A 23,931-nucleotide genomic window follows, 5' to 3' on the forward strand; every position below is an offset into this window, starting at 1 on the left:
CTGGGGGCAGCTGTCCCATGGTGAGGAGGGACCAGGACCAGGAGGGTGTGGCCCGTGAGAGGACAACCACGGCACTGGCTGACCCACCCACTCCTTGTGGTCAGTGTGGACATGGCTTTCTGGGTACAGCAGAAACATCTGTCCAGCAGGCAGCAAGGCCTGTGTCTCTTGTCCTTTCCCCAAGGGAGATGCTTTTCCCCCTCCACTAGCTCAGGGCAGAATGAGAGCTAAGGAGCCTGGGGCTGTCCCCAAGGAGGGCTGAGGACAAAGCTGCAGGCTGCAGGAAGCCACAAGACAGCCAGCTCGGTGTGATGTCTCCAGCCCACTCATTAGGCCCATTTGTGGAGCCCAAGGTCGCCTGGTGCTGTCTTGGAAGACGAATTCCTAGACCTCTCAGTGCTCAGGGGAAAGACTGCCTGGAACGGGGAAGACAGATCCTGAAACAGAAGCTGGATGAGAAGCAGTGAGGCCTGGGTGTCCAGCCTGACTGGCAGAGGAGGAAGGCCGGGGTGGATAGGGGGCCAGGGACGGAGCCAGAGGAGGGAAGCAAGGACTCGTCCAGGGCACAGAAAAGTACTCTGAGCCCAGAAGTCAGCTGGAGGGTCAGCCGAGAATGAGGCAGGGTGCTCTGGGATCACGGTGTGGTGGGGACATCACACAGGAAGGAACAATTTCAGTTTCGTCCTTGGACTCTGGGGGCAAGCTCTGAGTGAAGGCAGGGGAGTCAGTTCCAGCCCTCGGTCACCCAGGAGAGTGTGGGCCAGTGGGGGAGGGATGAGCTCCCTGAGGCCCTTTGCATGCTGGGAGGAGGACCCCATGGACGGGTCCCCAAGTGCCGAGTGGCTCTTTCACACCTAGAATCTGTGATTTTCGATGTCTGTGGTCCGGGAACAGTGCTCCCAGGAGACAGCTACTCCAGGCCTGGGGCACCAAGATGGACCAAGGGGCACCAAGATGGGTTCCTGCTTTGCCCGGCTCCTCTCTGCCTCTTCCCAGAGCCCTGGACACCTGGACAAGCCAAGCAGTGGCACAGCATGGGGAAGAAGGGTAGCCTGTGGCTGCAGGGCTCAGACCTGTGGCTAGCAGCTGCAAACCCAGGGTCATCGCTTCCCTCTCCGTCCTGTTCTCCTTAGCTGTGAAATGGGTCTGAAAGTGCCTGACTCGGTCTTATGTACTGTGTCCCAAGCACTCTTCTAGAACAGGTGCCGGGAATCGAGATGGAAACAGGAAGGCTGAGTGGGTGTCATCACCCAAGTCAGAGCACTGCCTGGCCCCCTGGACCCTCGCCAGTCTGGAACTGTAGCAGAAGGATGGGTTGACTCTGCACACTGTCCTGTCCCTACGGCTTGTGACGAGGTCAGTTCGATGGAGTTTGCTCCCCAGAACTAAGTGCCACACACACAGCCCCACCTGCCCTCCTCTTGTGCTCTGGATGAGGAAGCAGAGTTGCATGAACCAGGGGACTCTGAGACTGCCAGGTCTCCCATCCAGCCCCTCTCTGCGGCTGCTCCAGCTAGTGGGTGCCCCAGGCATTAAGCTGCCCAGCATGAGGGGCTCCCCAGCAGTGTGGGAGCCTCGCGTGTTTCCCTGATCCTAGCTCTAGGCTTGCAGGTGGACTTGGAGTGGTCCAAGGGGCAGGGACGATGCCCAGCCTCAGTGCCACTCCCCATAGCCCCGCCTGCAGGTCTCCTGGCTGTGATGAATGGATGCTTTGCTGACCTTGGGCCATAGGGATGACATAAATTGTGAGCAGCACAGAAATTCCAGATGCCAGGAAAGCTCCAGGGCTGGAGATATCAGGACAGCATGAAATGTGGGTCTAGCTAATCCCAGCACTGGGCAAGGAAACTTCCTCTGAAAGCCGGGAAGGTTACAGCCTAACTCAGCCAGCACCAGGCCTGCAGACTCTCGAGGAGCAGACCCGTGGCCTGTGGACCTCTCCAGACCCTTCTGCCTCCTCGGCCCCATCGTGAGGTGGAGACTATGACAGAGCCTCCAAGCCCTGCCCTCCGCACATTATGCTCCTCCTGCTGAGGGAGGGTCAGTCCCTCACCTGTGCTCTCCATCCCTGTCCCCTACGTCCTGGCACCTGGGCCATTAGCCTCGGTCTCTGTCCTTCTCCCACCCCTCCTCCCTGCATCTTTCCCCACTGTCCACCGCCAAGGTCAGAGCTCCATGCACAGTGCTCCTTCTCCAGACCATGTACCTCTCCTCTCTCCAGTGCTGACACTTCTGAACACAGGCTTTGTCTCCAGCATCACTCCTCTGCCTGCTGAGAGGTGGCTCCCCACCCCCTGCAGTTGGCTGTACCTGCAGCTCCTCACCAGGGCCAGCTCCTGATTTCTGCAATTGTTCACCTCCACTTCTTGGACTTGTTAGCATTTTAAATTATTATTTTTGTGGTGCTGGGCACAGAACCCAGGGCCTCTTACATGCTAAGCAAGCACTCTATCGCCAAGTTACATCCCCAGGTTTTTTTTATTTGGAGGCAGGGTCTTACTGAGTTGCCTAGGTTGGGCTTGAGCCTGTGATCCTCCTGCCTCAGGCTCCCTAGTGCTGGGATGCTAGGTGCACATGGGAGCACTCAGAACCACCCTCCCTTCTGGAAATCTCCCTCTCGGTGTCGTCCTTTGGTAACATGCCTACACACATTAGGGCTGTGGTTTCCTCTCTGCTGGGTGTGCTGCATGGAGTTCTCCACCTTGGCTTTTTCCCTGGGGTGATCTGTGGTTGGCAGCCTCCGCATGGCTCCAGGGGTGCCCTCTGCACTCCCTCCCTTGGGGTTGTTCCCACCCTCATTGCACCATGTCTCACCCTGATCTGAGGTCCTGACACTGCCTTGGTCTGTCTTGTGCACAGGGGACGGGGCCCCCTGCCCACAGTAGCAATGTGAGGAACTACTGGTGGCCCTGGCCCCTGCTGAGGCTTTGGGTCAGTGTAGCCTCATGGGGTGACCCTGGTGACACTGGCTGCAGCCTCACAAGGGACTGGGAGCCCCTGCTGAGCTGCTCCTAGACTCTGGAGTGTTGGAAACAGCAGATAGGGAGCATGTGCTGTTTGGAGTTGCTGAGTTTAGGGTCATCTGTTACTTAGCAACAGGTACGAAGGCCTGGTTCCTAATCCTCTTTCCTCCACCCACCCCTCTGCTTTTTCAGGCTATTTTCTGATTCTGTGGCTTGAGTGTTATGAACATGATGATCCTTTCCTGTCCTGGCCCTGCCTAGCTCCTTACCTCCTACGACTACCAGGCTGCAGTTCCCCTTGGTGTCAGAGCCAGTGCGGCCCCAGGGGAACACCTCAGCCTTCCCCTCTCAGTTCCTTTCTGCTTTTGGACCTTTCCAGCTTGGCTTCTGGCCTCACAGCTACCCAGGCCCCATGGCTGGAAACATCAACTCAGGGCTCTGACACCATCTGGCCTCTTTCCATACTGCATTGACCTGCCTTGCTGCTGTCTTCTTTTTCTAACAGATCCCTGCCGCCTCACATCACCCTCTCCCTTCTACTCTGCTGCCCCCCACCCCGAGATCTTTAGGGAACAGCAGAAACAGACCATCCCCACGCAGCCCCTGCAGAAGGACGTCTGGATTCCTGCACCCCACCTCCACCAACACCTGCCCCTGTGCGCAGCCTTCCACCTCCTTGGCTCCCTCCACCGCGCTTGTGCTTTTTCCATGTCTAGGGCCCCTCACCTCCCGGTGGGGTCCTTGCCCTTCATGACTTCCCCCACCATGGCCTGGCCTCTGAATCAGTGTTGGCCTTGTTGCCAGAGTCTCAGGGCTGCAGAGATGGGGTGAACTAAGGAGTCTTGTTTTGGGGCACCCTTCATGTCTATTTTGGTTCTTTAGCATCAGCTCATGGAGAGCAGGCAAAACTGCCTGCAGGCCAAGGACATCTCTGCCTCCAGCCCCAAGTCTGGGTCAGCACTGAGTCCTGCAAGCCCTGTGTTCCCGAGGAAGAGAGGCCGCCCTGTTGGACAGGGTTGTGCTGCCCACTGTGTGCCTGGCAGGAGGGACCTGTGCCCACAGCTTAGGGCTATGCCCTGCTCAGAGGAGGGACTCGTCATTGCTGCCCAGCTCCAGCAGAGGGCACAGTGTGATGTTCTCCTGTCAGCTGCCTTCCCAGTTTAAGTGGGGCTGGGATCAGAGTGAGGGTGGACAGCCCAGCCTCCCAGGTATGTCTGTTTCCCAAGGGGCAGCTGGACCTGCTGGGTCCTTGGGTCACCATGAAGACATTTCAGTGAGGCCACCTAGAAAGTGGACTTGGGTGAGGGACTGTAGGCGAGGGGCGGCAGGGTCTGCCTCTGTGCTAAGCAAGCCCCCAGGACAGTGGTCTCCTGGGATGGGCAGGGAGACATAGAGTTATGGCGGGCAGTCCTAGATGGAGGCCAGTTCTGGAATCCGGTGTCAGCCCTTGGTCCTCCCGAGACGAAGTGAGACGAGATGCCAGCCTGGGATTTTGGGTCCTGGGTAGATTCCCACCCAAGGAAGCTACGATTCAGTGAAAGGACCCAGTCACTGGAGCCAGGGCCCCTCTGCTGCTGCCGTGCTGAAGAGGTCTCCTCAGTCAGAGCCAAAGAGGCAGTGGGGGGTCCAGCTCAGGGACAGAACTCAGGGGCCTTGCAAGGTCACTAGGCTCTCCAGGAAGGACAATCACCTGGTCTGTGGGGGCTGGTGTGAAGGGAGGGCAGCCACAGCCTCCTGCTCTGTGTAGTGCTGCTTCTGCTGAGATCTCTGGACATGCCTGGTGCTTTGGTTTAATTAATCCTCAAAGATGTCACAGGTTCTTTTGGGAAAATGAGAATCCTGGGGTAAATTTCACAAAGATGTCAACCAGGCCTTGTGTGGCTGCCTGGAGTGTCAGAGTCAGGCCCATTTGTCATTTATCCAGGGACAGCCAACTGTTACCTTACAGACCCAAAGGACTCCTGGCATTCAGAGAGAAGACAAGAGCAGCCTCATGGTGGAAACACGGACTCCGGACACCATGCTGCTTATAGTATGCACTTGCTGCCCCCACAGACACAGAGCTGAGCACTTAATATCATGCTGAATCCAGGGATGGGGGAATGCAGAGGTTCGGGGTGGTGACTGTATATGCAGAACACGGTGGTGGGCCAACATGCTTGTGGGTTGTCCTGTAAGCTCGGCACCCAGGGACTCCAGGGACCAGTGAGCAGTGGTCAAGTGTGGGGCTGAGAGTTGAACGGCTGCACAGATTAGGATGGCTCCACTGGTCTGCTTTGCAGATTTAAGGTGGTGTAGCTGGATGTGGTGGTGTAGGCCTGTAACCCAGCATTCTAGGAGACTGAGGCAGGAAGTTCTCAAGTTCAACTCCCGTCTGGGCAACTCAATGAGACCAGTCTTAAAAAAAGAAAAGGTCTGAAAAAAAAAAAAAAGGTCTGAATAGGTTTGCAGCTCAGTGAAAAGGCCTTGGGTTCAATCCCCAGAACCAAAAAAGAAAAAGACCAAAGAATGATGGTGTGAAAGCCACATGTTTAGTTGAAGCCACTCCTTTCCTGGCCAGCTGTTTGTGGCAGGACCCTCTCTCGTAACACTGGGCGGTGACAGTGAGCCACAGGTCCAGGTCACCACAAGATCACAAGCAGAAACGTTAGACAACCACAGAGTGCTGCGTTGCTGAGCTGTGTGGTGGGCAAGGTGTGCAAGGTGTGCAAATGCTTTTTCCTCACACAGTACACTTGACTTGCCGTGAGTTCATCAGCCGGACCCTGTCCTGAGTCCAGGTGTGTGCAGAGACTGCCTGTCTTCCTGCCCTCCTGCCCGGGTTTACTCTCTAGACAAGCCGGGTGGCCACCCGGAGCACATGGAGGCCGGGCGCAACAGGGGACAGAGGGGACTCCCACCCCAGATAGTGGGTGGTGGACCTCCATCCCCAGAAAGGGGGTGGGAGGTTCCCAAGAGACTCAAACACCAGCTTTGGTGCCCCAAAGCCTGAAAACTCTTGAATCTTCGAAACCCCGTCCACGCTCACAGGTCCCTGACTATCAGGTCAGTGCTTTGTCCCGTGTGTGAGGATGGCCCTGGGCCACCTGGGACTTGAAAGAGAGAGCCCAGGACAAACAGGAAAAGGAGACCAGAGAGGAGATGCAGCCAGCACAGGACGCACAAGAGCATTAAAGTTAACAAGTTCTATAATTGCAATCTTGGTCTTGAATAATATTTTACAGTTATAAAACAAGGATAGAGCTGAGTGTGTGGCACATGCCAACACTCTGGAAGGCTGAGGCAGGAGGATTGTAAATATGAGTTCAGCCCAGGAAACTTACTGACTACAATGTTTATATCAGGGTGGCCTATTGCCAGGTACCGCTGTTCACAGTAACAACAATAAAAGTTGCATGGATCTAGGACCATGGGAAGGAAACAGTACTACACTTATTCAGAGAGGCCTGTTGTGAAGAGAACGAACTGGCTCGGGCTCTGCTGACCTAGCTGACCACACCCTCTGTGGCATGCCTGGCATCCTGCTGTCTGGTGGAGGACCATGTGCCTCAGTGTCCAGGCCTGAGCGAGCTCCCTGCAGGGGATGTCCAGAGTTCTAACACTGTGCTCCATCAGGGCAGGGCAGGAGCATCCTGGGCATGGCAGGGTCTCCCCCAAGCAGCATCCCAAGGGGCCAGGCATCACTCAGGGCTGCCCATGGGCCCCAGCCCTGAGAAGGAGCTGCAGGGTCCCCTTGGCCAGGGTCCACTTTCTGCGCTGGTGCTCAGTGGCAAAAGCCAATCCTTCCTTTTTCCTTTTTGTGGGATCTGTGATGTCTTCACTTCCCACTCCTCAAACCTGTTTCCTTGGTCCAGAAGAACATTGGGGTGGGCTAGCATGGGGCACAAACACAGGTGAGGGTGGGGGGCACTCAGTGTCTGAGGTTCAGTGGGCTGGTGCCTTGGCTCATGTGGGGGCTCTCAAGATCGAATCTCACAGCTATCCTTCTTCCTGTGCATTCATCTCCTACTTCCACTGTAACAAATTGCACACAGCTAGGTGCTTTCAGTGGAAATGCTGGCCAGTTGCCGTTCTGCAGGTCAGAAGTCCACAAGGCAGTGGTGGGGGCTGCATGCCTGTCCTGGAGCTCCAGCCAGGACCTGTGTCCCTTGTATCCATATTGCCCTGGGGACAGGACATGAGGTCCCCTTATCTCATTGGCTGTTCCAGCTTTAGAGAGCCACTTAGCCTCTGTGGCTCTCTTTCTCTGTCTTCAAAGCCAGCAATTAAGGATGTGATGGTCACTTTCCATTGCTGTGACAAACACAGGAGAAAACAGCTCAAAGCAGGGCAATTCCTTCAGGCTTGTGGGCTTGGAGGGTTCAGTCCTGGTGTCAGGCTTAGCTCTGGGCCTGTGTGGGGCAGAACATCTTGCAGCAGGAGATGTGCAATTGTGGCTGCTCACCTCCTGGCTCCAGGAAGTGAAGAGAGGGGAAGGGGCGAGGGTCAAGGTGTGATCCACAGGGTGTGCCCCAGCCACCCCTCCTCCCAGCCATCTCCATCTTACTCCACTGGTGCGGTCAGAGCCTGCAGGATCTGATCGTCTCTGAATGTGCTGCCTGGGGGCCAGGTCTTCACCTTGAAGCCTTTGGGGACCCTGCACCTGAAGCCAGCAGCAAATGGTGCCACTGCTCCTTCAAGTAGTGCTACACCTTCTTTCATCTTCTGCACCCAGAAAAGTGTCCCCTTGTCATCCAGGATAGGATGAGCAATCTTTTTTTTTTTTTTTAATTGAATTCTTTTATTGGTGCATTGTAGGTACACAACACAATTACATTTCTCATTGGGAATTGTACCTTTACATAATGCATCTTGGTTCTTAGTTTTTCCCCATTCCTAGCCCTCCCTTCACGCCCTCCACCCTTCTCTATTTACAAAGACTTTATTTCCATTTTTTCCATTTCTCAACATTTTTCCTTTCCCTTCTTTCCTTTCCCCTGCCCCTCCCACTACCCCAACCCCTTCGGACCTTTTCTTCCTATTTTGCATTATCGATTATTCATTCTAATCATTGGTACATTTTAGGTATACAATAAAATGACATTCATCATTGGAAATTTGCACCTTTACATAGTCTCTCTTGGTTCTTGTTTTTCACCCTTGTCCAGCCCTCCCTTCAACCCCTCCAGTCCTTAATATTTACAAAGATATTGTTCCTGTTTTTCCATTTTCTCATATTAATCCCATTCCCTTCTATCCTTTCCCTTAGCCCTCCCACTTCCTTCCCCTTTGGGACGACAGCTCAGAAGCCCCTACCTCTGGGCCGGGAACACTGGGACTCGGTACCTTGGTCTGGTGGTCTGGTGTCCTCTGCGCCTTGGTAATGTGGAATCAGGTGGCTGCCTGTCTGCAGTGGGGTGATCCGGTGTCTTCCGCGTGACTCAGGACCTCGGTAGGGCGTGCACAGACCTGCCTGTCTGCAGCGGGCTGATTCGGCGTGTGTTCCGCGTGACTGGGGACCTCGGCAGGGTGTGGGCAGACCTGGCTGTCTGCAGCGGGTTGATTCGGCGTCTTCCGCGTGACTCAGCCACATTTTCTTTACCCAGTCTCCAGTTGATGGGCATTTGGGCTGTTTCCAAGTTTTAGCTCTAACAAACTGCGCTGCTATGAACATGGGCACACATATATCACTGTGGTATGATTCTTTTAATTCTTTGGGGAAGATCCCCAGCAGTGGAATAGCGGGGTCAAATGGGACTTCCAGTCCTAGTTCTTTGAGGTGTCTCCATACTGATTTCCACAATGCTTGCACCAGTCTACCCTCCCACCAGCGGTGGAGCAGGGTTCCTCATTCCCCACAGCCCCGCCAGCATTTGTTATTGGTTGATTTCATGATAGCAGCCATTCTTTCTGGAGTGAAGTGGAATCTCAGTGTTGTTTTCATTTGTATCTCTTGAATGACCAGTGATGTTGAACATTTTTTCATGTATTTATTTGCTATTTCTATTTTCTTGTCTGAGAAATGTCTGTTCATTTCAGATGCCCATTTTTGGATTGGGTCTTTAAATTTGAGAGGTCTGATCTTTTTAAGTTCTTTATAGATTCGAGATAGTAGACCTTTGTCTGAGGAAGAGCAGGTGAAGATTTTTTCCCACATTGTGGATTGTCTCTTCACACTGCTGGTGGTTTCTCTTGCTGTGCAGAAGCCTTTTAATAAGAAGAGATCCCACTTGTTGATTGTACTAGTTCACGGGCAACTGAGATTTTCTTCATAAAATCTTTTCCTACACCAGTGTCTTCAAGGATTCTACCCACCCTCTGTTCCAACTGCTTCAGAATTTCTATTTTACAATTTAGATCTTTAATCCATTTTGATTTTAGTTTAGTGCATGGTGAGAGATACAGGTCTAGTTTTAATCTTTGGCAAGTTGAAGCCCAATTTTTCCAGCACCATTTATTAAAAAGGCTATCTTTCCTCCAGTGAGGGTGTTTGACTCCTTTATCGAAGATAAGATGGCTGAGTGTGTCTGGCGTTGTTTCTGCATCTTCTAATCTGTTCCACTGGTCCTCAGGTCTGTTTCTCTGCCAGTACCATGCTGTTTTTATCACAGTAGCTTTGTAGTAGAGTTGCAGGTTGGGGATTGTGATACCCCCTGCCATGTCTCTGTTACCAAGAATTGCTTTTGCTATTCTGGGTCTCTTCTTGTTCCAAATGAATTTTTGTATTGTTTTCTCAAGGTCCATGAAGTATGCTGCTGGGATCTCAATTAAAATTGCATTAAATTTATATAGCAGTTTTGGAAGTATGGCCATTTTCACTATATTAATCCTTCCTACCCAGGAGCAGGGGATGTCTGTCCATTTTCTGATATCATTTTCAATCTCACTTTTCAGAGTGCTATAGTTTTCAGAGAAGAGGTCTTTGATTTCTTTTGTTAGGATGATTCCTAGGTATTTCAGTTTTTTGGATGCTATTGTGAAAGGAATTATTTGCCCTATTTCTCTCTCAATGAGTCTGTCATTTGTGTAGAGGAAAGCTATTGATTTTTGTGTGTTGACCTTGTAACCAGCTACTTGACTGAATTTGGTTATTAAGTCTAGAAGACATTTGGTGGAGTTCTTGGGGTCTTCTATATAGAGTATCATGTCATCTGCAAATAATGACAATTTGACTTCTTCATTACCTATCTTTATTCCTTATATTTCTTTCTCTTGTCTAATTTCCGTGGCTAATGTTTCCAGAACTATATTGAAGAAGAGTGGTGATAGTGGACATCCTTGTCTTGTTCCTGATTTGAGTGTGAAGGATTTCAGTTTTTGATCATTTAGTATGATATTGACTGTTGGTTTTTCATAGATGGCTTCTATCAGTTTGAGGTAGAGACCATCTATTCCAATTTTTTGTAGGGTTTTTATCATAAATGCATGCTGGATTTTGTCAAATGCTTTTTCTGCATCTATGGAAATAATCATATGGATTTTGTCCTTGGCTCTATTGATATAGTGTATTACATTGATTGATTTTCATATATTGAACCATCCCTGCATCCCTGGGATGAATCCCACTTGATCAGGGTGTATGATCTTGATGATCTTCTGCATTCTGTTTGCCATTATCTTATTAAGGATTTTTGCATCTATGTTCATTAGTGAGATTGGCCTATAGTTCTCCTTTTTGGTTGGGTCTTTCTCTGCTTTGGGGATCAAGGTGATGCTTGCTTCCAGGAATGAATTTGGGAGGATTGCTTCCCTTTCAATTTCATTGAAGAGTTTGAACAGTAGTGGCAGCAGTTCCTCTCTAAATGTCTTGTAGAATTCAGCAGTGAAGCCATCAGGGCCTGGGCTTTTCTTAGTTGATAGGTTTTTAATTACGTTTTCAATTTCATTGGTTGATATTGGGTTGTTCAGAATTTTTAGGTCTTCTTCGTTCAACTTTGATAACTCATATGTATCTAGGAATCTGTCCATTTCTTCTGTGTTGTCGATCTTATTGGCGTATAGGTTCTGGAAGTAGGTATTGATGATCCTCTGGATTTCTGCTGGGTCTGTTGTCATTTCACCCTTTTCATTCCTAATTGCATGGATTTGGGCCTTTTCTTTCCTTTTTTTGACAAGGTTAGCTAAGGGTTTATCAATTTTGTTGATTCTTTCGAAAAACCAACTCTTGGCTTCATTGATCTTTTGTATTGTTCTCTTAGTCTCCATTGCATTGATTTCTCCTCTGATCTTTATAATTTCCTCCCTTGTATGAGCTTTGGGGTTGTCCTGTTCTTCTTTTTCTAGAAGCTTGAGGTTCAGCATCAGGTTGTTTAATTGGGCTCTTTCTGTTTTCCTAATATGCATATTCACTGCTAGGAATTTCCCTCATACGCCTGCTTTCATTGTTTCCCATAGATTCCAATATGTTGTATTGTCATTGTCATTTAATTGAAGGAACCGTCTGATTTCTTCTTTAATTTCCTCTGTGACCCATTGGTTATTCAGAAGTGTGTTGCTCAATTTCCATGTGTTTATGAAATTTTTTGAGTTTCTTTTGCTATGGATCTCCAATTTCGTTGCACTATGGTCTGATAATGCACAGGGGATAACTTCAATTCCTTTGCACTTACTTAAACATGTTCTATGTGTGAGTATGTGGTCTATTTTGGAGAATGACCCATGTGCAGCTGAGAAGAATGTGTATTCTGATTTTGTGGAGTGGAAGGTTCCGTAAACATCTGTTAAGTTCATTTGTTCAAGAGTTCGATTGAGTTCTAGTATTTCATTACTTATTTTTTGTCTAGTTGATCTATCTATTTGTGACAGTGGGGTGTTGAGGTCCCCCACTACAATTGTATTAGTGCATATATGACTTTTCATGTTCGTTAGTATTTATTTTATATAGTTGGGTGCACTAGTGTTTGGTTCATAGATATTTATGATTTTCATCTCTTCCTCTTGGATTGTTCCCTTTACAAGGATGTAATGTCCTTCTTCGTCTCTCTTAATCAGTGTTAGTTTGAAATCTACTTGATCTGCCAAGAGGATAGCTACTCCTGCTTTTTTTCGGGTTCCTGTTGCATGGAGTATTGTTTTCCACCCTTTACCTTTCAGTCTATGAGTTTCCTTTTGAATTAAGTGTGTTTCTTACATGCAGCATATTGTTGGATTTTGCTTCTTGACCCATTCTGCCAGTCTATTTCTTTTGATTGGTGAATTGAGACCATTAACATTGATGGTTATAACTGAAGTGTATTGACTTGTCATTGCCATGACTTTTTCATTTTGTTGGGTTGTCCCCCTTTACATTTAATTTCGTGTCATGCCAGATGGGTTCATTCTGCTTTGCTTCCTGGGGTTGTGATCCTCAATGTCTGTTCCTAAGATATTGTGTAGAATTCTTTGGAGTGCTGGTTTGGTATTCAGGAAGTTCCTAAGGTGCTCTTTGTCGTGAAAGTATCTTATTTCTCCATCCATTTTGAAAGATAGTTTTGCAGGGTACATCAATCTGGGTTGGAGGCTGTTTTCTTTCAGGGCTTGGAATATGTCACTCCAAGCTCTTCTTGCCTTGCTGGTTTGTGTTGAGAAGTCTGCTGTGATTCTGATGGGCTTTCCTTTGTATGTGATTTGTTTCTTTTTTCTAACTGCTTGGAGAACTTTCTTCTTCTGTTGAGTTTCTGGAATCTTAACAATTATATGCCTATGTGTAGATTTTTTTGATCAAGGCTATTTGGAGTCCTATATGCCTCACTTATCTGTATGTCAAGCTCTTTTCCCCTGCTTGGGAAGTTTTCTGTTATTATTTCTGTGAAGAGATTTTTTATGTCATCTGCACTCTCTCTTCTTTCTTCATTGAGCCCAATTAGTCTTATGTTATTCTTCTTTGCATCATCCAGCAGCTGCTGGATTGATTTCTCATGTTCCTTTATAATTTTGAAGCAATTTTTCTTTTCCTGGTCATTAATTGCAATCTTATCTTCTATATCTGAAATTCTGTCCTTACGCTGGCTCTTTCTGCTGTGTAGACTTTCAGTAGAGTTTTTCATGTCCTGGAAATCTATTTGCATCTGTTTTATGGATTCCATTTGTTTCCTATGTTGGGATTCCATCATGTTCCTGAGCTCCTCTCTAGATTTATTAATCATGTCTTGCACTAGGGGCACAATTTCTCCTGTTATCTGAGAAATTATTTCTGATTTCATTTTTTCCAGATCCCCTTTTGTTGCCAGTTCAGTGGGTCCATGTGTTTGATTATCAGAGTGTTCCATCTCATTTCCCTTTGGGGTTGCTGTAGGTGATCTGAAAGTCTGGTTTTGAGACTTATTTACATGTTTTCTCATTTCAACTGGGGTGGGGGCTGTTAGTACCTGCACAGATTACCTCCTCTGAGCTGGGAGAGGTGGGACAGGGGCCAGGAGCAGCGGTAGGGATGGTGGCCCAAAAACCCTTTCCTGTGGGCTGGGAGCAGCGGGAGGGATGGTGTCCAGGAAGCCCCTTCCTCTGGACCAGGAGCAGTGGGATGGTGGCTCAGAAGCCCTTACCTCTGGGCGGGGAGCCACGGGACTCAGTACCATGGTCTGGTGGTCCAGTGTCCTCTGCGTCTTTGTAATGTGGAACCCGGTGGCTGTACAGAGGAGCAGGGGTGGGGGTCCAGTGGATTGCTGCCGGGGCGCGGGCTGATTCTGCGTGTTCCATGCGACCTGGGACCTCAGTAGGGCATGCGCAGACCTCACTCCTTTCGATTTTACTGTGAACCTGAACTGCTCTGACCAATAGTCTGTTCCCAGTCCAAGTGCAACTGCCTCGCTCCTAGGCACCGCTGGTCCCCATCCTTGGGCCCCAGGCTCCATTGTCTTGACAATGGTGCACCCCCTTTAAGGAATAATCAGATGGGAAGTGATTTGTAGTTAAACCTCCCTCCAACTCTGAATTTAACCAGATTTCTCTCTCCCAGAGCCCAATCAGGATGAGCAATCTTAATTCTGCCTGCAGCTTTCACTCCCCCTTTGCATGTGACATGACACCCAGGGGTCCAGGGGTTGAGACATCATTTCCATGCCCTCTGTCTTTCCTCTGCCTTATACTGAGGATGCAGTTGGGATCCTAAGCACAGGTGTTGGGGTGCATTTGTTGTCCCACACAGACTCCTCCTATTGGAGGGAAAAGCACAGCTGTGGGGCAGGAGGACAGGAGCAACCCTTGGCCGAGGGGTCTCAAAGAACTTTGCACATCAGCCTTCCTGATAGCTTATTAGATGTGTAAGTTCTGGGGCCACTCAGACCTTGGAACTAGAAACCCAGAGGGAAGGGCCTGCGCCCTTTGACCTGAGTCCACCCCACCCTGCAGGTCACCCAAATGAGACTCTGTTCTTAGACATGGTGCATCCCACCCTCTGCAGCATCAGGGAGGCTGGGACTTCATTTTCTCAGCAGTCAGGCCATGGGTGCCTTGCCATGGTCACATGACCCAGAAATCAAAGCAGAGAGCCTCGGGGTGCCCTGGGAAGCTCAGCAAGGGTACAGGAAGACACAGTCACAGGGAGAAGCCTCAAGGGAGCCACAGAGTGGGAAGCAAGCCCAAGTTCTGCAGGGCTGTCACAAGCTGACTGTAGGGCAGACTGAGTCCTGGGGGTAGGGGGGACACCAGGGCCAGAGAGGAAGGAAGGCATGTGTGGAGCTCTGTGGGGTTGCCAGGCATCAAGGTGAGGGGTCTTCCCATCTGTCTGGGACTCAGCTTTCCTAAGAGTCACCTGAAACACTGGGTCTCATGCTGGCCTGCACCCTGTTCACACCTGAGACCTCTCCAGTCAGAATGGGGGCCCCAGGCTCAGTCCACTGGAAGCCCCCTCAGGTGTCAGTGGGTGCCTTACATGCCCACAGTGCTGACAAGCACAAGTCTAATACTGGCTCTGAATCCCAACTGCACTTTAAAACGAGCTGGGAAACATTAAGAAATGAAATAAAATGAAGCAGGCTGCTCCAGGCCATGAGCTGGAGTCTTTGGGGAGGTATAAACCTGCAGGTGATCCTACTCTGAGCCCCAGGCCGATGGGATGTGCCACTGTCTCTTGATGGCTTCATGTGCATGCTCAGTCACAGCTGAGTGAACTTGAAAAACCAAATGCAGTGGGTAAAGTTTTGGATGACTAAGCTGATTCACGAAGAAGTTAGAGAGTAAAAAATAATGAAAATCTGTTGTTAGCAATAGCATGGACAAACCTAGAAGGCCTTCCATTAAGACACTGTGTGCCCTCCCTCCCTGGGATCTATAGAAAGGTGATCTCCCAGGTGTAGAGTAGAATATGCCAGGGGCTGGGTGTAGGAGTATAGAATGGGGAGATGCTAGTCACAGAGCACATAACACCAGTGAGATGGGCGAAACAGAGCCCAGGCACCTGTCACAGTGAGGGTGGCTATAGCAGCCACAGTCTGCCATGTGCTTGCACACTGCAGAATGGATGTGGTATTCTCTCTGCACAAACGTGGTAAGCAGCAGGCACGAGTGCATCCGTGGGCCAGATGTACCCATGGCACAATGCCCACTCTTCACAACCCACACTGTGTGTGACACATACAGCCATGTTTTTGTTCACCCAACACTAACAGTTAATTTAAAGAAGCATAGAAAATGAGCAACTGGAGGAAATGTCCTAAACTTGATGAAAGTTATATCAAGAAGCCTACAGTAAAACTAGCATTTGGTGGAGAAATTTTTTTACCTATGTCTTTAGCCTCAGGAGCAAGGTAAAGGTGCCAGGGCTGTGCTCCAAATGTCTGAAATCCCCTCTCCTGCAGGCTGCAGTGCTTGAGTATCAGCATCGGGAGGTGGCCAGGGCTCCAGTGGAGGAGGGTAGCCTTCCTGAGGGGTCCTGCTCCCACAGAGGACCCCTAGGTGGGGGGCGCCCAGCAGGGGATGCTACGACCACCGCCCTTCAGGGGCCTGAGCAGCCAGGACCTTCGAAGGCCGCCCTCCCTACACCTCAGGGCTGGCTCTGGTCACAGCATCCTGGGCCCCGACCGGGGGCAGCAGAGGCCAGCATCCAGAGGTTGTGTCCTCTGGACGATGGTAATGTCTGTGCTATGAGGGGACACTTGGCACCCAGCATGACACTCAGCACATCCCTGCAAAGCTGGCTCAGTGGCAGTTGGTCCCTGTCCACTCCCTCAGAATACTTGATTATCCCCCAGCCCAGGGCAGATTGAATAAGCACAAAGGACATCAAAAAAGGTGCTCCTTTAGCTCCTGTGGATCCCAGTTCACAGTCAAATCTCCCATCCCCAAGTGAGGAGGTGATTCCATGCCCCAGGCACAGCCCCCAGGAGCGGGGAACAGGAGGTGCTGGTGACATCAGACAATCACAAAGTGGGTTCTGGAGGAGGAGCAGGGCTTATGCCTAGTCTCTCCTGCTTAGTGGCTGTGTGCCTGCCTCCCGGCCTCAGTGTCCCCTCCTTTAAGGCCACAGTGATGGTATTCCCTGATTCACGGCCTTATAAAAACAGGACAAGGTGGCACAGAGAAGTTCTTACCATAGCACTTGCCATGTAGGTCCCAGGATTTCTGGTTGTTATTGTTATCTGTAGTGATATTTCTATTTTATATTAAAAAGAAACTTGAAAACTGCTACAGGGTTTAAAAAACAGAACAGAACTTGTCTTGTTTACAGGTTGGAGTGGCTCTGGGGACCCACAGGACAATGGCTTCAGGCAGGGTAGGGTGGACCCCCGAGGATGCCTACTGGAGCACAGGGGGAGTGTGCTCAGTGTCTGCACTGTCCCAGGCAGATGGCTGGCTGTCCCTCCTGGCTACTCCTCAGTCAGGGGAGGCATGTGGCCCACAGCCTCCAAGCAGGGCCTGTACCCCACATCTAGGGGGTGGAGCTGCCAAGTTCACAGAGGCCCCTTCTGGTGGGAATGGAGTGGGACCAGGGACCAGGTGGATGTATGGTCAGAGGCCTGAGGCCAAGGTTCGCAGGCCCCAGGAAATTAAAATGGACAAAGGAGCCAATGCCTAGCAAAGAAAGTCCTGGACAGCAGACTCTGCATGGAGCTACATGGATGTGCACCCTGAACAGTCCTGACACATACCCTGAGGTGCTTACCTTCAGGACCAGGGTCTCGCTCCTGTTGCCCTGGCTAGAGGTGCCCTTTGACCACTGCTCCAGTCCCACTGACTCTAGGAAGGAGGTGCTATTGTTGTTATCAATTCCTCTCCCTAAAATCCATTCATCCATCCACCCATCCATCCATCCATCCACCTATCCATCCATCCACCCAACATCCATCCAACCACACACCCATCCATCTACCCCCTCATCCATCCATCCGTCCATCCATCCATCCACCTTCCCTGTATCTCTCTTCTTCTGGCGTGGTTTCTCTGGAGACGCTTGCCTAACCCAATGAGGGAATGTGTGGGACACTCCTGAAATGCCATCCAGAAGGCTGGACTCCCATCTTTGCTTCTTCATCTGCAAACGACTTCTTGCATCCTTCTGAGGCAGACACTGAGCACATATGGCACATCCCAGGAGACCATCAATGGGGGCCTGTTCCCTGTCCAGTTCTACAACCCCAGCCTGGGTATGCATAGGTTCTGGAGCTCCCTGATCAAGGCACCCAACCTAGGGACACAGACCATGGTTCTACAGAGGCTTTGGGAGCAGGACTGGGCAGGACCTGGGCTCCTTCTGGCCCCTGGTGGCCTCTGTGCTGGCTGCTTGCTCTGCAGTGGACTCTGGGAGCCCAAAAGTGGCAGCAGGAAAAGAGGAGGAAGAGGAGGTGGAGGAAGTCCTGGACCACCTCCTTCACTTGCCCTAACACCAGCCCTGGTGGGTACAGCCTGACCTGGGGTGGGTCCTGCAGTGCAGGGGGGCAGGCTGGACCATGAGTGCCTGGTCTGCAGGGGCTGGAGGTTCAGTGGGCAGGACTCCCCACCTCCTGTGCCTCAGTGTCCCTTAATGCTCACATTCCCTTTGAGCACTCTTTCCAAGGAGGGCCCAGCTGTGCAGATGCTCAGGTAGGAGTGGGCCACACCTGCACTTTATCTGTTGTCAGCAGGCTCTGGCTCCCACAAACCATCAGTGTGGCTAGAATTTATGACTTTACTTGAGGCCCAGGCCCTCCCTGGTCTCTCTCCGGTCAGTCACGGAGGAATGCAAAGTCTCCCTGGCTCCTGGCTAGGGATCTTCCTTTTGTGTCCCAGTGGTCTCAGTGCACTTGGCCTTACTGTCAGAAGTTCAGCTTTGCTTACCACTGCCTAAGGTTTGAGATTTGTGATCAGAGCGGGAATTGCAAAGCTGAACCTGGCAACTCATGCCATTCCTCTCTGTCCTTGTTGCACTCCCTGCTTCCTGGCTTCTCCTTCCAGCAAGAAGGATGAGGGGAAGGGCTGTGGCCTGACAGTGAGGGTCACTATGACAATGCTTGCCAGATGGTGGCCGTTTTGGGGATGGAAACCCAAGATCCAGGCACTGCAGATGTGGTGTGGGGCGAGTGCTTGTACTGGCCTTGGGTGGCCTGGCCACCTTCTGCTGTGTCCCCACGTGGGGAGAGCAGAGATAGGAATTTCCGGAAGCACAGCTCTTGTTCTTTCTTGTAAGGGCCCAAATCCGCTACGAGGGCTACATGCTCCCCACAGCCATCACCCAAGGTGTTCCTTCATGGGCCACCACCCTGGGGTTGCCAACAATCGGTCCTCATGGGTCACATGCTGGAAACCATGAGATAGCCGCTGGGAGTCACCATCCCCATCTGCCCTCCTCCTCCTCCCTGTGACTGAGCCCTTGATGTCGATGCTCTGGGGAGGGCGAGTTTGCTGTCGTCTCCAGCTGAGGGTGGAGGCTGGGGCACAGGCCCAGCCACCCTGTTTTGTCTCTTGTTCCCTGGCGGCTTTGGCCTTCGGTGTGAGCCCAGCACCGTGACCACAACTCATCAACTCCCATTCTCTCTGGGGATGTTTGCAAATGCGTCTCGGCACTGATTGCCTTTCCACACCCTCTGGAACCCCCCACAGCCTGCCTGTCACCTGCAGGACAGACCCAGGCAGCTTGTGTTCAGTGTCTGCCTTTTCCATTCTGGTCCTGGCTGGAGCTGGGGCCCCCTCCTCCCCTGCAGTTCACCATTGGGACTCCAGGGGGCAGCAGACCCCCAGGTCCCTCCTTGGGTCTGCTCAGGCCGGAGGCTAGGTTCAGGATGCAGCCTGGTTAACGGAGAGGCTTTTTGGCACTAGTCTGTAGAGACCCCCGGGGGTGTGCTCAGAGTGTGACATTCCAGGGTCCTGATCAAGGAGGATGTTTTGAGAGCCACTGTAGCGCCTCGGCCGAGGTCATGGCACCAGACACTTGGCTTCTCTTCAGTCCTTTCTTTCTGTTCACCATCCGGGCCCCAAGTGCACCAATGGGCACAGTCAGACCCATGCAGGGTTGCTGAATAAAGGCCCCTCTGTGTCCCAGCTCAGAATGCCCTCCCTCCCTCCCTCCATACCCACGGGGCCAGACTTCCTTAGGCACCCATGAAGTGTCAGAACAGCGCCGTCCTTGCTGGGTGCAGGGCTCAGCCATGATGAGCCAGGGGAGTGGGCAAGGTGGGTGCAGCCCTGGGTGAAAGTGTGGAGATGTCCGTGCCATCTCCTGACACTGGGCGGGGGCAGCCTCCCCACGCCAAGGCCACGCAGGCATCCAGTGCATGAACTCTGGGGTCCAGCCAACCACTGTGGGGTCAGGGCACCTGCCCTGGGGGGACCCGGGTCTCTGGCTCCCAGCCACAGTGCAGACCTGACAAGAGGGGCTGGGAAGGCCAGGGATGGGGTCTGGAGGCCAGGCATCCCCACTCAGGCCCTGCCCCCCGTCCTGAGCCTTAGGCACTGGGGAGGGGACCTGAGAACAAGGGGCACTTGATGCACAGGGTGGGGGATAATGAGATGCAGGCGAGGGGCCCAGGCTGCGTGCAGTCCCCCTGCCCTCCTGGCACTCAGGGCTGATGATGCAAAGCTCAGAGCTCCCAGGCACAGCTCCTTCCTTTCTGCTCTGGACTCTCCTGGTGGCTAGCCCTGCCCCTCTTCCCTACGGCTGTCCAGTCCACATCAGCTTCAATGCCCTCATTGTGGCCACAGCTCTGGCCCTGAGGGCTCCGGGTGTCCTCAACCCTGTCCTGCAGGGCCCTCACTGTGGGGCTGGCAGCTTCTGTTTGCTTCCCCAGCCTTGGCTGCCCAGTTTCAGTTCCCCGTCCCATCCTGGGTAGGTGCTAGCTGTCCCTTGCCTGCTGTTCTGTTCCTGGGAGATTCTGAGGGCGGCTGTTCAGTGTTGGTTTCCCATTTGCAACAGGGTGGCTTCGAATGAGGTCGTTGCTAAGCTACCTTCAGACTGAAGACCCTGTGACCTGGTGATGAGGAGAGGCTTTGACACCGAGTGAGCAATATAGTCACTGAGACTCGTAGGCTATGGTCCTGGGGTGGCTTCTGAGCAGGAGATGGGCCCAAGGGGGCCACACAGCATGTGGCAGATATCAGGGGCTGGATGGCCTGGGCCAGACTTGTAGGTCCAGTGACAAATCTGCTGGGGCCTCAGCAGGGATCACCACAGCCCCTGCTGCCCAGGCTCCACCCACAGAGGTCCCTTCCTACCCTCGTGCCCCACTCAGGAGCCACCCCAGGACCCTGAGCACCATGGGAGTGCTCTGTCCATGACTGCACCCCATCTCGCCCTGGGTCCCAGCTCTACAGGGGCAGAGGCCAGGGTACCCCAAGGGCGTACCTCCTCCAGGTTTGGGCTCACAGTCCCCAGCAGGGCAGGCCTATGTTGGCTCCCTTGCTATTCCCCCTACACCATCCTCTGGAGGAGGCTGCAGTATTCAAGGGGCCACATACTGACTCTTGTTAAGTCACCTGCCAGCCCTTCAGGACAGGGCTGCACGGAGAGCTGTGTGCACCTGTGTGCTCCGGATCAGGACCAAGCTTGGGGAGCGGCAGCCAGGCGTGGGAGCCTCTGGAATCCCAGCCACTAGGAAGTAGCCAGACACACCCAGGAACTCCTGGTTGTCCGAAGGAGTCTGATTCGGGATTATGCTCTTTTTGGTGGGTCTGGTTATTTGAGTGCGGGAAAATCAACAAGTGTTTCTGTCTCCTGCTTCCTAGAAATTTGATCTCCAATCTTTGAGACTAGGCAAGACACAAAGTCAGGTGAGTGATAACATCTTCAGTTGTCAGAAGCTGGGAGGTAAAGGAATCAGATTTTGGCCTTGAAAAGGGAGGTGTGGACAGCCCAGAAAAGTTGGGTCACAGCCCAGTGGGAACTGGAGTATCAAATCCGAGACAGAGCAGAGACTGGGTCTCTGTGGATGCAGATGTCGGTGAATGGCAGCGGCTGGATGGGGGCAGGGTAGGCACTGGGGCCTGATGCCTGGGTCACAGGCCAGGCCCTGTCCTCACACGGTGACACACACCTCATCTCTTCTTCTCTGCTAGGACACAGCGTGCCCTGCCTGCCCCTAACAGGATCAGAATGCTCTCACCCTCCCACCCTCTCTGCCCTAATTAACAGTCAGGGAAACACATGAAGCTTGACAGGGTGACTTCCATGTGGCGAGGTCCCACCTGCAAAGATGCAGGCCACCCTGGGTGTCCAGGCCCGTAAATGTGCTCAGAGTAGGGGACGCAGAAGCCAGCTCCAGTGGCCGGCCATGTGCTCAGCTGAGGACCAAGGTTTTGGATCCGCAGAGCCACCACAATGGTCTGCAGGTACACGTGGGCTCTACCAGCCAGCTGGATCAGGTGGGGTATGGTTTTTGCCCCTGTCTGGGCTGATGTGGGCATGGTGGGGACTTCTGAGTCCCAGGGCAGGAGTTGTGGACCATCGGTAGGTTCAGCAGGAGCCTCCTCCAGACACAAGTGCAGGTGTGGGGCTCCTTGCTCTGCCCTGGGCTCTCCAGACCCACCCAGTTGTCTCTGCATGTTCTGGGTGCCAGGCTGCTCAATCTCAAGTGCTCTGCTTGCTGTGGCACTTGGGCACGCACAGTTTGCCTAAGTCTGAGTCAGTCTCCCTGTCCAGAGATGTCTCTCTCTGGAAGGCTGGCTAGAGGACACCCCAAGGTCATCAAACTCTTTGGAGGCACCAAGGGGGCCAAGTTTGCATAGAACCTGCCCCCTTCCTCTTGCACACTGCAAACCCATCCCAGTCCCCGGTCTGGTGCTCTCTGCGTGCTATGTAAGTGGTTGTTTCACTGTTCTGTCTGGAGAATGGTGACAAGAAAAAAAGCCTGTGCATGTTCAGCACAGACGAAAGGTTTGGAATATTTTCAGTCAGAGCTGGTTGGATCCGCAGATGCAGAGCCCAAGGATTGGGGAGCTGGCAGACATGTGACTGCACTTAGATCAACACCAAGTTGAGCCGAGGGACTGGGCTGTGCTGTGGAGAGGTCACCAGCAGCCAGCCATACGGTCAATCCTGTTTGCAGTTGGATTGGATGGAGTTCAGATTCTTCTATTGATCAATACTGAAATGATCACATCCAAGACTTCCTTGCTTCGGGTGGAAGCTGGTGGAGATTTTGAGACAGCACAGATGGATCCCAGCACAGGTGGAGAATGGGCAGGTGTGGCTTAGTGAGGTGGGGATGGTGCCTCCTGCTTCCATCCTCTGATAAAAGGTGGGCTACATGGCTGTATTTACAGTTTTTCATTTGGGCTGGACTCAGGAGAGGTTATGGAAAGGCAGTTTGTAGCAGAAGAATAAACAGAGCATTCACATATTGCTCAACTCATTTTTCCTGTTCTTGTCTGCCTATAGGGTTAAAGAAATTTGGATTAAAAACACGTTTTCATTGTTAAAATTAAACATTTTATTTTATTGTTTGTTTGCGGTTCTGAGGCTTGAATCCAGGGTCTTTGCACTGAGCTACATCCCTGGTCCTTTTTGGGGGGAGGGGGTACTGGGGATTAAACTCGGGGACCTTGCACTTGCGAGGCAGGCAGTGGAACCACTGAGCTAAATGCCCGGCCCAGGTCCTTTCTATTTTCTGAGACATGATCTCTCTAAATTCCCAGGTTGGGCTCAGGCTTTTGATCCTGCTGCCTCAGCCTTCCAGAGTGCTGGGATGATAGGTTGCATCACCATGCTTGGCTCTATGTTTAGTGTTTTAAAACTTGCCAAACTATTGTGCGGGGTGGCTGAATAGTTCACAACCCACCAGCCACAGGTGAGTGGTGCAGTTTCCCTGCGGCACACCGATGCCGGGAACCCCGTTTCTTGTCTTAGCCTTTCTGACAGGTTCCCCTGGCAACTCACTGGGTTAATAACTCACGCTTCCCGCTGCCAAATGCAGACATTACTCAATGTGTGCATCTGCATCTAACCTGCTTTGTTGAGGCCCCTCTTTGTGTCTTATGTGCAGTTCCTACTTGGGCTGTTTTTACTGTTCAATTTCAAACCTTCTTTATTTATTCTCTGTGCTAATCTTCTGTTGGATTTGTGGTTTGCAATAGTTTCCTCACACTCTGTAGCTTGTTTTATTATCCTCTTTACAAATGCTTTTACTTTTGATAAACATTCCCTCCTCTCCTATGCTTATGAAAAGATGTGTAGAATTGGTGTTAATTTTTCTTTTTATTTCTTTTTTTTATGATGATACGCTTTTATTTTATTTTTTTACTTTTTTCCCCCTATTAACTTTATTGGTACATTTTAGGTATAAAATACAGTTACATTCATCATTGGGATCTTACACCATTACATGAGTCTCTTGGTTCTTATTTTTTTTCCCCTTCTCTTGCCCTCCCTTCACCCCCCCCACCTTCCCTATATGCAAAGACCTTGTTTCCATTGTTTTCCTCTTCTCATATTTTTTCCTTTCCCTTTTTTCCCTTCCCCTACCCCTCCCAATTCCCCTGCTCTTTTAGACCTTTTCTTCCTGTTACACAATATCAGTTATACATTTTTAAAATTACAATATTAAGATCTAGGAGACATTACCACAGATTTTACAGAATTTAAAAGGATATAGAAAGCATATTACAAAAA

General features: G+C 51.4%; 1 long non-coding RNA gene across 5 annotated transcripts in view; it reads left to right on the top strand.

The window, feature by feature from the left end:
- LOC110347378 (uncharacterized) overlaps positions 1 to 23,931 on the top strand; it is a 114,147-nt gene that overhangs the window by 4,508 nt on the left and 85,708 nt on the right. For 2 of the 5 annotated variants that reach the window (XR_015451123.1, XR_015451124.1), the window contains exon 1: positions 22,209 to 22,561. The exons of 1 other annotated variant lie outside the window; for it this stretch is intronic. This is a non-coding gene — a long non-coding RNA (uncharacterized LOC110347378). Of the gene's footprint in view, positions 1 to 22,208; positions 22,562 to 23,931 lie in introns of those variants that run through there. 2 more of the 5 variants (XR_015451127.1, XR_015451125.1) reach the window with 1 other exon arrangement.

The sequence above is a fragment of the Heterocephalus glaber genome, unplaced genomic scaffold (assembly GCF_053883595.1).
Source record: "Heterocephalus glaber isolate CG9 unplaced genomic scaffold, H.glaber_assembly_v1.0 deba00001195, whole genome shotgun sequence".
In the NCBI taxonomy this organism is placed as follows: Eukaryota; Metazoa; Chordata; class Mammalia; order Rodentia; family Bathyergidae; genus Heterocephalus; species Heterocephalus glaber.